Here is a 14,309-nt window from a genome sequence, read left to right as displayed (position 1 = left end):
GGTTCAGTTTGTAGTACAGGATTTTACCAAACCTGCATCAGTTCCAACAAGTCATCCTTCAGGTGCAACAGGCTCCGGTGTGAAGTCCTGCTCGCCACAAGTGATCATTTCTTTAATCTTGTCGGTACTGATTTCCAAATTGCTTCTTTTGAGCATGTATTTGGGCCAAATACTTGGCTTCATTTGAGGCGTCAGATTTCTGAAGAGGGTCACGTCAGTTACACATTCAAGCAAACCAAACCTCTGCTCTCTGATCTTCATTTATTAGGAGATTGTAAAGTTCTAACAGTGAGCAAGTGAGACATTGTTCCAGTGACATCAACCGCAACTCGATTAGTAAAAGGAGAGTTGTCTTCTCAGATTTGAGACCTGAACAAAGTTCACCAGTACAACTCCTTTATGGGGCTTAAAATGTTAAGTATTGTTATCAGAAATAGTCTGCAGTGCATCATGTGAACCTCTGCGGCTTCTGTGAGCAAACTGAAGTGGGTCTAAGTGCCACAGAGGCGAGCTCAAACTTCTCCATCCAGCATACTTTCTTTCCTCTCTGTGGCCGCAGGTTTAAGGATCGAGAGTTTCCTTAATTTAGGCGCTGTGCACGTGCTTAACGAGTACTTGAATAGCCTTGCAGAGACTGCTTTTAATTGGGGGCCACAGTCTTTGAGGACGCGTGCCTCAAGTCTGTCTGGGCTAGTGGCCTTCTCAGGCTTCACTTTGCAAAGACTAGCAGCAATTTCTTCCTCTTTCAGCACGATCTGTGGATAATAGCATAGAATGTGACAGCATATCCTTAACCTCGCATAGTCAAATCTACTGTGGAGAACATTTAGCTCATTAGCAAAGGGACTGACTGTTCCTGACAGAGCATTCTTCCAGTTTTCTGCCTCTCCCTATTAGTGCGTTTAAGCCCTCATGCTCTTGTATTTTGTTACCCGTTAAAAGTTTCATTCAAATCCTGTTTTTGTAGTCTTCTTCCCTCTTAGTTGTCTCCTTTTTCCCAGAGAACGATTCAGTATCAACACTGAAAGAGGTCATTTTCTTTTCATGAAGCCATCCCTTCAGTTCTTTTAATAACCAAGGCTTTTTTGGGAACAGTTTTTTGTCTTATCCTCACAAGCATCGACACAAGATTCAAAGATAGACGAGACCGCCTCTGAGTTCCTGTTCACATTCATCAGAGCCCATTAACTCTTACTGTTTTCGTCACAGGTTTCACTTGTGCCTTATATTTGAGCAAAAGGTGAATGACATTGAGGTCCGAGCTCCTGTGGGCCAAACAGGCTTACAGGCATCCGGGATGTTCGGAAGCAAAGATCAAGAGTGTGGGTAAAGCAAGTGGGATTGAAAGGTGAGAGGGCGTCACTGTAGCTTCCCACCAGCGTCTCTGCTGCAGCATCATCATTTGGCACATGAATCACTGATTTGTGCAAACTCTCTTGTCAGGTTGCAGTCTGCAGCATTTGCAGTCATCATGCACGACTGCAAGCGAAGCCACAGGAAAACCAACACGAGAGGCAAAGCACACCTTTGTTTGTGAATTAGATGCATTTTGCTTTGCAGTTTATCTTTTGGTCACTCTTCTGTGTTCATAGTCACCTTCCTTTCCTTCTGTGTTGATGTCCTCTCCGCCACAGGGAGGTTCATGACTTAAACAGACTTTAGCATTCAGCCAGCGCGGCCTTCAGCCGTGATCTCCAGACACAGAGCAGAGCAGAATATTCACTTTCTCAGGGGCAGTAAAGGATCTGAATCCGGTCTGTTGTGTGGATTGCAACCAGTCTATTTGGTGTTTGATAGGTATGAAATTAAAGTGTTTGTGTGTGTGGTTCACATTATGCTGTTCATTGTACGTGTATTATAAGACGAGAAAACGTGGCGGCTCTGCAGTCTGTGCTAAATTGGATAGCTATGAAATGTGTTTAGTGTCTGCCTCTCAGTATTTCTCTGGGTGTGTGTGGAGTTTTTCCAGTGTGTGTTGAATCAAACAGGAGCCCTTCACCAACCTCCACATTATCCACCCATTTATACATGGAAAAATGAAAAATGTATATGTAGCTGCACTTTATTCATAGCCATATATAATTAGAAAAATCCACATTAATTGAGGCTAGTTGTCAGTAGCTTTGGTAGATTTGTTTCATTCTAGGGATATGAGAAAGGCCAGCTGCACAGTATGAATCAAAGTTCAAAACAGCAGTTTATTAAAACTCCAGAGCTGAGCAATGCTCAAAGCAACAGAAGTGCATTCACTAATTAACCCCATCCTCCCCTAACAAACAACAACTAATGACTCTGATGTCTCTAACTGAAGCTCCTAAACCAAAAAAACGAGAAATATGTTAAGCAGCAAACAAAAAGGGCTTCTCAGTCCAACCCAACGGCTAATAGGTCACACACACGTAACACCTCCCAAACCGTTAATCAAACATTTCCCCCTAGCATAAGCATCAAAACAGAGCTGAGGCTGATTGGAGATCAGTAGTTTTGCAGGTGCCTGGCCTTAAACCAAGGACATTCCAGACTGTTTTTCAGCATCTCTTGGATGGATTGATGTTAAATTGTGTCGGCTGAAACATTCACACACTCCTCAGGATGAAGTGCAGTAACCTTAAAGTTGTTTCTGTTACCTCAGTTTACCTCCTTCTTCAAAACCACTGTCCTGCCTCAGCTGTACTTTGTTTTAGTGCTGTCAAATGTTAGCATGCTAACACGCTAAACTGAGATGATGAACATGGGAAACCTTATACTTCTAATCCTCAGCATGTGAGCGTTGTCATTGTTAGCATGTAGTTCAAAGCTCCACTGGGCCTAATTAGCGCTGCTAGCATGGCTAAAACACTGAAGATAACAGCGATGACACTTTCAATGCAGACTCCTCTTTCTTCTTGCCCTTTCTTGTGTTTCAAGTGTTTTTTTTAGCCTGTTTGTTTCATACCATGAATGTCAATGAAGAGACAGAAAAGAAAATGCTTCCATTTCCCAGCACTGAGCCTCGAATGAAGGAGGCGACTGACAATATTTGGACTGACGTCATCGACTTCAGGAAGCTGTGCAGCTGTACACACTAACAAGGTTGAACATGTCGTTGAAGGAGTGATGATGAGAATGTCAGAAAGTTTAATATTACGATAGAAAACTCTGATAATCTCCTCACAAACAGCCCTAATTGTTCTGAGCAGTGATTTTAATCCTCCAGCGTTGTCATCGCTGTTTCAGCTCGCGGTTGTTGCTTCTCCTGCACTTTTACTCTTCTTTTTCTGTCGCTGTGCACTTCGGTTTCTCTCTTCTCTCTCTGTTTGAACTCTGTCTCTGTCTGTCTCCCATAAAAACAAGCATCATTATTAGCCCTACTGCTCCCACACACGCCATGAATCTGCTGTAATTGAGACCTTGATCATCCCACACAAGACGACGCTTGGATGAAAGACAGAGAGAGAAAGACAAGGTCCAATTAGCATCTCTGCAGCAGCCCGACTCCCGGGACTTCCAGGTGGTCCCAGGGATCTAATTTGAAGAAGAATCTGAGAACTCAAAAGTTATCTCAGTCGATTTATTGCAGAAGAACGGTCTTGCAGAAGAATATTATTCATGCACTGAGTACCTGCACCTGCCAATCATCGTGGTTATTACAAATCCTGTGCGGTCCCAACTCACTGCCAGAAGAATGCCAGAATTCATTATTGATGCATGCATCTCATCTGCAGCTTTTCATTTTCTCCTTATTTAGAAAAGGAGGTCTTGTCACTACTAACTCCCACTGTTTGCCTGAAGAGGTTGCAGACATTTATTTAAAGAAGTAGACTTGACTCTACTGGGGAATATGTGGCCGTCCAAAATCAAGGCCAGAGGATTAACCCTTTCTAACCTGACTGCGGTGCCTCATCCAGATGTTTGGATCTGGATCATCGTACCTCAGGAGACTCCTCTCCGAGTTTGTGTGCCATCACATCTGTCTCTCTTTGTGTCTGTGGTTGAGAAAAGGTTGTGTGTCTCTGCTTCTACCTCCTGAAGCTGCTCAGCGTCCTCCTGGATCCACACTCTTTATTCATCTTTATCTATATCTTTTTTTTTGTCTGCGAAACTTCCAGATATTTTGAACAGTCTGATTTCGTGAAAGAGTCAGATCAATTTTAATTGATTTTCACATGGATATTATATCTCCCATAAGTGTTTCCTGCTTTGAGAAGACAACGATTGTGCTATGAAATATTTACACCGTTTGATATTTGTTCATTTTATATAAAAACTGATAATACTCCGCTGCAGATATCCTGCAGCGCATTACGTAGATTGAATTAAACTTGCTCATTCTTGCTCCCTGCAGGACAAACTTTTCCATTTATGATACTATTTGTCCATTCATGTAGCGCCACCATCAGGCCAAAATGTCAAGTTATGTTTCTTGCTTGAGGAAGACACTTAAAACTGCAGTTTACAATGAAACGTTTGCTACTGTAATGCAAAAAATACCCCATAAAATGCCAGAAAAACAATGATTCTAAAGGGGCTGTAATGTGAATACCCCATTTGCAACAAACTATGTAGACCAAAACAAAGATTTTCTGGGAAAAATGTCAGCCTTCAGGTGGAGCTACCAGGTTTGTTACAGAAAACCTGATGGAAATGTAAGCCAAACATGGCATTTGTTCCCTGTGTTATTTTCAGGAAGGTTAAAATCTCGTCATGGCTTCACACACCTGTTTGCAGATGAACGTAGATCATTTTTCACTAGAACAAACAACCTGAAACATCAGCTGTAGGTGGGCTCTAATGGAGCTGCAGACCATTACTCTTCTACGAATACACCAAATGAAACATCTGTGAAGCCGTGAAAGAAGTCTCTCAGCCTTACCTTCCCAAAGTGGATTCTTTGAGAATTAAGCGCACCCCTTCAGCAGCACTAATAAAAAGCTCAGCTCTGATCGAGTCCTGCTTCACCAAATAAGGTACAAAGGATTCTCCATTTTCTCATTTGAGATGTGTATGAGTCACTCCGCTCGCTGTTTTGTGGAAATGCGGCACAGATTGAAAGATCATTTCACTTTGTAGCTTTGATGTTCAACTTTAACAAGTAGTGTCTTACTAAAGATCAAAGCCCAAGGCCGTGCCTCACCCTCCGGTTGTGCCCGGACCTCTTCCCCACGTCTTTTCCTGCTCTTATTATTCTGCTCAGCGCATTCCTGTGACAACAACCCACATTACTCCCACAGACTTCAAGCTGTCTGAAGTACATTTTGGTTCTTTTCCAGCAGTGCCAGTGATTCACCTCCATTTTTTTGTCCTCTCTTTTGATCTCAGCTCTTTTTCACCTTGAAATAAAAGTTTCAAAGACGACGAATCGGCGGGCGTGTTTTTTGAGTTGGATTCAACTTTGATTTCTCCCTCGTTCATCGTGTGCTGAGTGGGCTCTTTCCTACCTTTTGTCTCTTTGTTAATCAGATTCATCTTCCGGGGAATGCTTGTCTTTCATTAGCATTCAGGCTGTTCAGTGTTCACCTCAGAGCCCCTCTGACCGTCCTCTCTAACCAAAGCCCATCTCGTCTCTGTTGAATCTAACACACCAACACAACAAAGCATTTGACTGTCTCCTCATCTGTCCTTTGATTGGGTTGGACCAGGACACATAGAAATGGGAGAAGCATTGTTCCAGCATTCTCTCATAACCGTGAAAGGCCCTGACCAGCTAAAATAGCCCTCTCTGAGCTAATCCTATAATACATACTTTAAAAAAGGAAGTGCAACCTAAGCTAAATCTCTCTCCTCTTTCAGATCTCTTTCTCTGCAGTGAGTCAGATGAGAAGCTTCTGGGTCCCGAGTGAAAGACATGGCAGTCCTTCAGTCAGACACACAGCAAAGCTGATCGACTCAGTGCTGCACGAGGGGGCCGTGGCCCTCATCGGCCTCCTCCTCCTCATCGTCTCCTGCTGCTGGACATGGTTGACAGGATCGGGGGAAGCGGCTATCTGGGTCTTGAGAACATGAAGTGTGCGCTTTGGTTTAGTGTTAAGCCCCAGAAAAGAGCAGCTTCACGGTAATGTGCTCGTTCCATACCACACTACTAATTGTATGCAGTATGAACCGTATTGTCTTAGCACACTGTTTTTGCACTTAATATGCACAAAATCAAGTCTTTAATGCAGAGCCTTTCAATGATAGCGCGTTTCTTTGAATTGTCATCACAAAATGGCTAAATCAGATCAGACTAATGAGCTCAGTCAGGATAACCTGAGCTGAGGTTGTCTTGTCATGCAGCCTCAGTCGCTGAGCTCACCCATGGCTGCTGCTGGACAACACACTGGTTCGTGCAGAACTTCTTCCCTCGAATGGAAAGCCTACTCCTGAGTCAGAGGAAGCAGTCACAGCGTGTCCCTGCCGACTCGTCTTTCCCGCCGGCACTGCCAGACACCAGAACTTAACAAGCAGACTGAAACAGGTTTGGATGTGGTTAGGGAGCGTTTACCCTCCTGGTGCTTTGCACAACTAGGTCACTGAGCTAAAGACTGCTGGAGCTCCTTCAGTGAGTACACTCTCTGCTGTACATGTGCTTTACAGGCACAAACATCCGACAGACTCAATGCAACAGATCAGCAGCGTACTGTACGTCGTGCTCAAATCCTCATTACAGGTGAGGCTGCAGAACTTTTTCCTGCAGTGTGTTTGTAATGCAAGCTGAACCACACTCCTAAACTACAACATTAATGTATTTAATATTTCTACATCTTCATGTGTTTATGAGCACCAGAGTGGTGATTTCAAGAGTTGTTCCATCAAGAGGAAATTAGGACTATATTTAGGGATGTTTTTTGGCCTTTTCTTGGCAGATTGACTGCTGTCACTGTCGGCCGTGGTGGTTGATAATCCCTCCTCAGATCCAGTCTTCCTCCTCTTTGACCAAATTATTAGATCAGAGCTTCAAAGTGTCTCTTCAGACATCTGCAAGTGACACCACAGACGCCTCGTCCTGGCTTTTCTTTAGTTTATGCATCGCTGAGCTTTGTTGTCAGAAACCCAAAAACAATTAGACAAGTTATGTCGCTACACCCTAAACACCCACAGAGCATTGAAATCCTCAGTGATGTCAAAGACATGAGACAAATCTAAGCATTCAAGAAGTTTTTGATGCTCTGAAAAATAATCAGTTTGCTGCAGAGATGGTGAAAGTTCAACAAAAGTGTTTTCTAATTAATATTTCTCATTTCAAATTCTGTTTATTTCAGACTGAGACACACAAAAGAGACACTGACGAAGTGTTGTCCCTGCCCCATTTCTGCACTACACACAAAATGAGAAAAAAAAAAAAAAGTTTAAGAAAAGCAAAATATGGAAAAATAAATGGTCGCCACAGTGATGCGTGCATCTGAAAAGACGTTCTACACAGTCCTGACACTGCTGCATATTCATCCGGTCGACCAAGTGCTGGAAAGAGATTCACATGAAACGAGTAAGGCATAGAATTCCTAACAAAGCGCGCAAGGCCTTAAATAATACTAATCTGAAAATGTATTCCGCTGTTGAAAGACCCAGTTCAGTACAGTGGAGCTCCATTTGTTGCATATTGAGGGAAGCAGAGCAGTGAAGAGTCCTTGAGTAACACGGTAAACACTTCTCCTGGAGGACCAGAGAGCCTAATGCATTGAAAACGAAGACCAGACAGCTGAGAGGGAATTCAGGCACAACACGTGTGACACTTCATCTGAAGTGCAAATCAAGGTATTCTAAACACTGAGCAGCAGGTAAACAGTCTAAATACAGATGTTAATGTTGATTATTATGAGTTCTGCATTAAGCTTAGAAAATACATTTTAAAGACTCCAATACTGCACATAACTGGTGTACAGGTACACATGCAGATGCATAACAGCTCTTTTGAAATGCACCTTATTTATTTATTTATTTATTGATTTATTTGAGACAACTGTCATCAGTCATCAATACAATCTCTCATGTCTCACACGTTTGTTCTTGACCCAGGGAAGTAGTGACCTTCAGTGAGAGATCTCCAGAAACAACATGCCTCCTACAAAGAAATGTCAAACTGAACCCGAGCGAAAGAAAAGACTTTTGTCCAAAAAATGGCTCCTGGATGAGCCGAGACGTGTCGTCCGTGTCCACATCTGGCCGATGAAACAGGTGCGTTTTAAACAGGCTCAAAGGATTTCAATCATCCGTTGTTTGATGAACATGGGAAGAACAAAGAGACATGAATTTGACAGAAGCTGCTGCTAACAAACAAGCTAGTCAAGGTGCAAAATCAGCCACTTCATGGTGAAACAGGTTGAACACAGAACAACCAGAAGCTCTGCGTAATGTTTTCTCCCATTATTTCAAGCCAAACCTGCAGGTCCTCTGTCTTCCTGTGCTGAGGATTTTGTGTTACTGAGGAGCAAATGTTGGAGATACGTATGAGTCATGAGAATAAGAACATGGCCAATCTGTAATGATGCTCTGTGGTGAGTTGAGAGTTGCAGTCCGCTGCTGCTCTTCGATGGACGTAGAAACCGAGCAGGAGATTGTTTACATCATGTCAGGGTCCAGCAGTTTACCTCAGGCTTCCCCAGATTGATTGAAGTGGGTGCTTACTGGAAGGTGCATCTTCATCATCAGCCGTGCAGCAAGCTGAGAAAGTGAGAATGAGTGGGTTTATTAAGGCCATGTTATGACTGGGGTGAGTATCAAACACCATCTCCTGCTTCTCACCTGAGGACCTGAGCATAAATGGCGAAAGGCCAAATATCTCTTTAGAAATGCAAAGCCACCTTTGGTCTCAGCATCTTACCTAATTTCCAGTGAGCATATGGTGGCAGTTCACTTCATTTATGGTTGATGATGTGATGGTTACCAAAAGCATCTAAGAAGAGGAAGAAGAATGATTTTCCGAAATTAAAAATGCAGGACTTACAAAAAGTAGCTGACAGTGAAAATGAGACAAGCTAAGAATGAATATTACAATAAAAAGTTTTCAGACGTGCAGTAAATGTAGACTTGGGCTCTGAAGTGATTGAAAAGATGAAGAATGGTGATGATGAGCATCTGACTCGTTCCATTTCCCAAATATTAACCACAAACCAAGCCCTAAACTTGAATGATTACTTCATGGGGGTGGAAATTCTGTCCTCAAATGGGGAAATAATGTCACTGTGTCCCCATAATGTGATTAATTATTTTCAAGTACATTCAGATTTGGTTCATTACAGTTTGTACTGAGGAAGAAAGACACCATCAAAATACTATTCCACGTTGCTTCTGGCTGAATTATTTGAGTTTGCAGGCAGTAACTTACAGTCATACTGACTGCTGTCCTCGTCCTCTTTGTATTGCTGCTATTTTACAGCTGCTAGTTTTACACTGACATTACAGTAACAGTTACAGAACGTATTACCTGTAATTCATCACACCCCGCCGGCGTGGGGCTCACGAAGAAGTGCGAGATTGCTTTTGCTGTGTCGAGGTTTGAAAGTGCTGATCAAAGCAGCCAGACTTTTCACTAAATTAAACACAGAAAAAACAAGTTGTCAGCGTCCGCAGCTGGAGCTCTCTATTGATTTTCATGTTTGGGCCTCGCAGAGCTACAGTAAAACTGGAGCAGGGAACTTCAGAGGAGACGCTGCTGCCCGCATGAAATTGCCAAAAGTACCAAATCCCAAACCTAATTGAGAGCCAATCAGTTTCAATTACAAAGGTTTTCTGTTCAGCGTGATATTGCTGCTGTGAATGCCACTAATGGCAGGAGGGCTGCCCACTCACGCCCACTCACAATATGTTATCTTGCCATTTTTACACAGAGTGGTGGGGCGAGAGACGAGACACAGAGATAAAATGCCAACTGAAACTGTCGAGGACTTCTGCCAAGTTAAACGTTCAACCCGCCCTCACAGAAACACTCTCTGTGCGCCTCTCTCTTCCTCTGGCATATTCCCACCATCATAGCTTTGGCTCATCTCTCTTTATTTGGCTGGTAAAAGTGAAATGATTGGTGGTTTCTGGGGCAAAATGATGAATATATAAATGGAGACGGGAAGCCTGGATTTTAGCAGAATTTGCCTGATGGCTGGTGTTAGCGGCTTTTATGTGGTGTGACGACCAAATCAGTCGGCGGCTTCGCGTGTGGCGGTCCATCGGACCACCTGCTGATGTCGTGAGACTGTCCTCTAAAAGAGAAACAACAGAATCAGTCATTGAGCCAAAGCCAAATCACAACATTTATGTCTACATTCAAGAAACCGCAGGAGCTGTGACTCCCGTCTGCAGGTCAGGGTGAAAGGATGAATCAACAAAGCCTTATACTTTGAGACGGCAGACCGCACTTTGTTTCCTGTTTCATTGCAACTCTTCTTTCAGCCATGACTGATTGTTCCCAACGTTAGCACAGTTGCTCTATCCCAGATTGCTGAAACGCTGAGATGCTGTTTGAATACAAACAGAATCAATCATTTGCAACCAAGCTGTGCTTACTGACAACAGTTTTCTGAAGTGTCCTTGAGTCCATGTAGTAACATTCTTTATCCAATCATGTGTTCACAAAGTGGTGAACCTCTCCATCCTCACTCGAGCCTTTCCTGGATGCCCCTTTTATACCCAATCATGATGCTATCACCTGTTACCAATGACCCTGTGTAGGTAAAATGTTAAATATATGATCTTTGTACTGTTTTCAGTCGAGTCTATGTCAAAAGAAAAAGCTGATATGTGTCGTTCTGGAATACAAACAAAGGAAAAGGGCTGAGAGTGGAACCGAATATAACAGAAAATGATTATTAGCCACAACTAATCAAAAATATAAAAAAGAAAACAACATGAACATTCAAACCTGCCCAGTGCGTCAGACGACAGCCAGTCCCTTCGTCTGATGGTGCTTTGGTAAGTAAAAAAAAAGAAAGGAATCTGAAAACCCTGCACAGTCCTAGAACCAGTCCTAAACCAGTTTCTCAACGAGGTCATCCGCAAATGATGCAGGAAGCCAAATTCAACAGCACAACAGCAATAAACACAAGAGCAGACTCTGCGCTGATGGACCGGGCCGTTGGTCCAATGGTAGCAGAGCGTAGTGGGTGCTGCAGTGCTCTGAGTAGAGATGGTCTGGACCAGATCCACAGCAGTTCTGAGGCTTAATGAGCCCAAAGACACAACAGAAGACCCTAAAGCTAAATTCCACATGTTGAACGATGTTCCCTCTTCAGGCGGTCCGCGCTCCCTCAGCTGTTCACCTGGACACCGTCCTGTTCTCTGAGCTGTTGAAGAGCTGAAGCTGCTGTCAGACACACTTTGGGTAAAATGTCCCTTTTCTCACCTGAACCTTCGCTGAACTGCTCACAGTTCTGTCAGAGCGACGGATACGAGCCTCATCAGGAGTCGCTCAGAGGCGAAGAGTTTGGGAGGCTCGACAGAGAGTGTATAAACATACCTTTAGTGAGTTTTCATGACGCGCACACACACACACACACACACACACACACACACACACACACGGACTCTGAAGTGTTTGCAGGTGTCGTGGGTTTGATGCAGCTCAGCGCTCAGGAGAGTTTAGCTGTTTAATGAATAATGAGCTTGATGGTGAAGTGAATTATGAATGAATGAAAGAATAGTGTTAGCACGCGATGTTTGCACCACTGGGTGCATTTCTTAGCAAAGACACACAGAAATGTACAGATATGTGATACATGACAAGAAAAACATGTCTGAGTGAGGCGTGGCTCCTTACCGGAGACATGAACACTCGTCAGAGCTTCTCTCTCTAAGTGCTTTATGTAAGTTAAAAACGGTCAGTGTCGACTTCTGGTTTCAGACATTAGACAAACAGCAGTCTCCTGGTTTGACCCATCCATCAACCCCACTTTAACACTACGTCACCTGACTTCCTCCTGCAGCCTAGCAGTAAAGGTAAATGTGGGTCACGATAACCTGCTTGCACAGACGATGTGTGTGGCTGTTTTTCAGGTGAGGACGGCCGGTTGGTGCACACAAGACACATGCAAGTCTTAAAGGATAAAACAGCCTCCAGACGTGTGAGTTCTGAATTCACTTTGCACTTTAAAAACGACTGCATTCAGTTTAGGTGGTCGGGTTTCGGGGATGGTGCATGCTGGGTCAGTGGCTTACGGGCACAGTTGATTGAAGGTGCGTGTGGTGGAGGTTAGGACCTCGGATAAGTTGGTGTTCTGTGTACATTTAGGTTTAGTGGTTGAGTCCTCGCTGTGCTGGTGCTGTTTGTCAGTCAGGTCGTCTGTTTTCGGAGGAGGAGATTAGGTTGGCCAGGTTTTCTTCTATTAAATTCATTTATTTTGGCACAATGACTTTGTTTGTCCACACACATCTAGAGTGTGTGTGTGTAAATATTGTAAGTAGCCAATTAGACACTGAACACTGCTGTTGAATTCACCAACGCTTTATCTCCTCTTTCACTGAGGTTACTGTTTCTGCAAGTCCACCTCAGGCTCACAGGAACATAGAATAACTGGAAACGAATGCGTATGCATGAAATAAAAATAAAGTAAAACATGCAGTACAGTATTTCCACTTCATGGAAAGGAAAAGACGACATGGATAGGTTTGAATATTTGACTCAGTTTAAACGTCATGTGGCTTCAATGAAGAGCTGGAACAAGATGATACAGAATCTATACGATGCTGTTCATGGAATAAGATGATTTTTATGACATTAAAGCTACGCTGAGAATTTTAAAATTGGTGTGAAAGCTGCCTGCTGGGAGCCACATCACTGTCGCAGCTTGTCGCTGTGTGGTTTCCAGGTCCAGTGAGTTTTCAGTATGGAAATTAGACATGAATTACCAGCATCCTGTACTGGAGGTGGGTGGTTTTCAGCTGACAGCTTAAAACCACACGACTAATCATGCCTGTTGGTAACATGTTTCATTAACATCTTTGCATGAAAGAACAGCACTTCATTAAATCTGGTTTGTGTCTGTAACACCTTTTTTAATGTAAAATCTGCCAAATACAAAGCGATAAATGACCAAATGTCGTTGTATAATCTCTTTCACTGCCTCATCTGGGCTTTTCATGTCACAGAGAAACAAATATCTGAGAAGCAAATTATAACCCAATTCCAAAAAAAAGCTGTGTGAAACATAAGTCAAACAGAATAACACGCAAATCCTTTTTGATGAATACTCAACTGAAAACATAAATAAATAAATACCTGCTTATTGTGAATCTGATGCAGCAACACGTTTCAAAGATGTGGAACGCTCCAAAAACACCTGTTTGGATCGTTCCACAGGTGAACAGGTTCATTGGTAACAGGTGAGAGGATCATGATTGGGTATGAAAGGGGCATCCTGGAAAGGCTCAGTCGTTCATGAGCGAGTTCACCACTTTGTGAACACATGATTGGATAAAGGATGCTACGGCCTGAGCTCAGGAACACTTCAGAAAACTGTTGTCTGTTTGCAAGTGACTGTATTTTTATTTACGCTTCTCAGGGAGCGCTGAAAGGTTAATGAATGGTTTGACATGCAACACTCCCGTGTTGGGTGCTCAGACGTGGTTGTTATCAGGTTGAGAATAAATCACACCGGCATGCAGCCACTCAAGGTGAGGGCAGAACTGGGAGGAGGAAAGAGAAACTTTGCTTTTAAAAACCTCACACTGTCTGATCTGATGCACCAACACTCCTGGTGAAACACGCAACAGAGACAGTGCGCTCACACCTTCGCCGCCTCTGAGACTCAAAGAGACACAAAGTGAGCAAATGGAGGAAGAGATGGACTGCCTTCGGAAAAGATGGCTTTGATACTGGCGAAGCTGCGCCTCTGCACTCTTAAGCCCCACAAAGCTGGGACAGAGCAACAAATGCAGTCTGAGAGACGGCTGGTTTTCAAGCCCAGCACTGTCTCACCGATGCATCAGCACACACTCGCAATGAAAGACAACAGCACAGCGAGGCAGAGACAGCTCCTCAGGGAGGGACGGACAGGAAGTGAACAGCAGTGAGTTGTAGCTGTCAGGAAGTGAAGGTCAGCTGCACTTTGCTTTTTTTGTGTCCATCAGACAGGAAATTGCTTCTAAACCAATCGTCTGATCTGCTGAGCCAAAGCAGGTACCTGTTCACTCTGTTGTGTCTGTGATGTACACAGCTTCATCTCCAGACCAGTGAAGGACACATTTGGAGGAGGATACCAGGATCATGGAAGTGGTGTTCACCTTAGTTTTCCTGACTACAATCTTTCAATATTTCTCTCTGAAATGTATCGGCCATCATGATGATGTTGTGAAGCAAGTTGACAGGTGATGCAGTTAAACGTCTGCGTCAGCCTGCACGGTCGAACCGCACTTCCTCGAGTTTGGTC

The sequence above is a fragment of the Chaetodon auriga genome, chromosome 15 (assembly GCF_051107435.1).
Source record: "Chaetodon auriga isolate fChaAug3 chromosome 15, fChaAug3.hap1, whole genome shotgun sequence".
Classification (NCBI taxonomy): Eukaryota; Metazoa; Chordata; class Actinopteri; order Chaetodontiformes; family Chaetodontidae; genus Chaetodon; species Chaetodon auriga.
The sequence above is the reverse complement of the archived record's forward strand: the minus strand, read 5'-3'. Positions refer to the sequence as shown.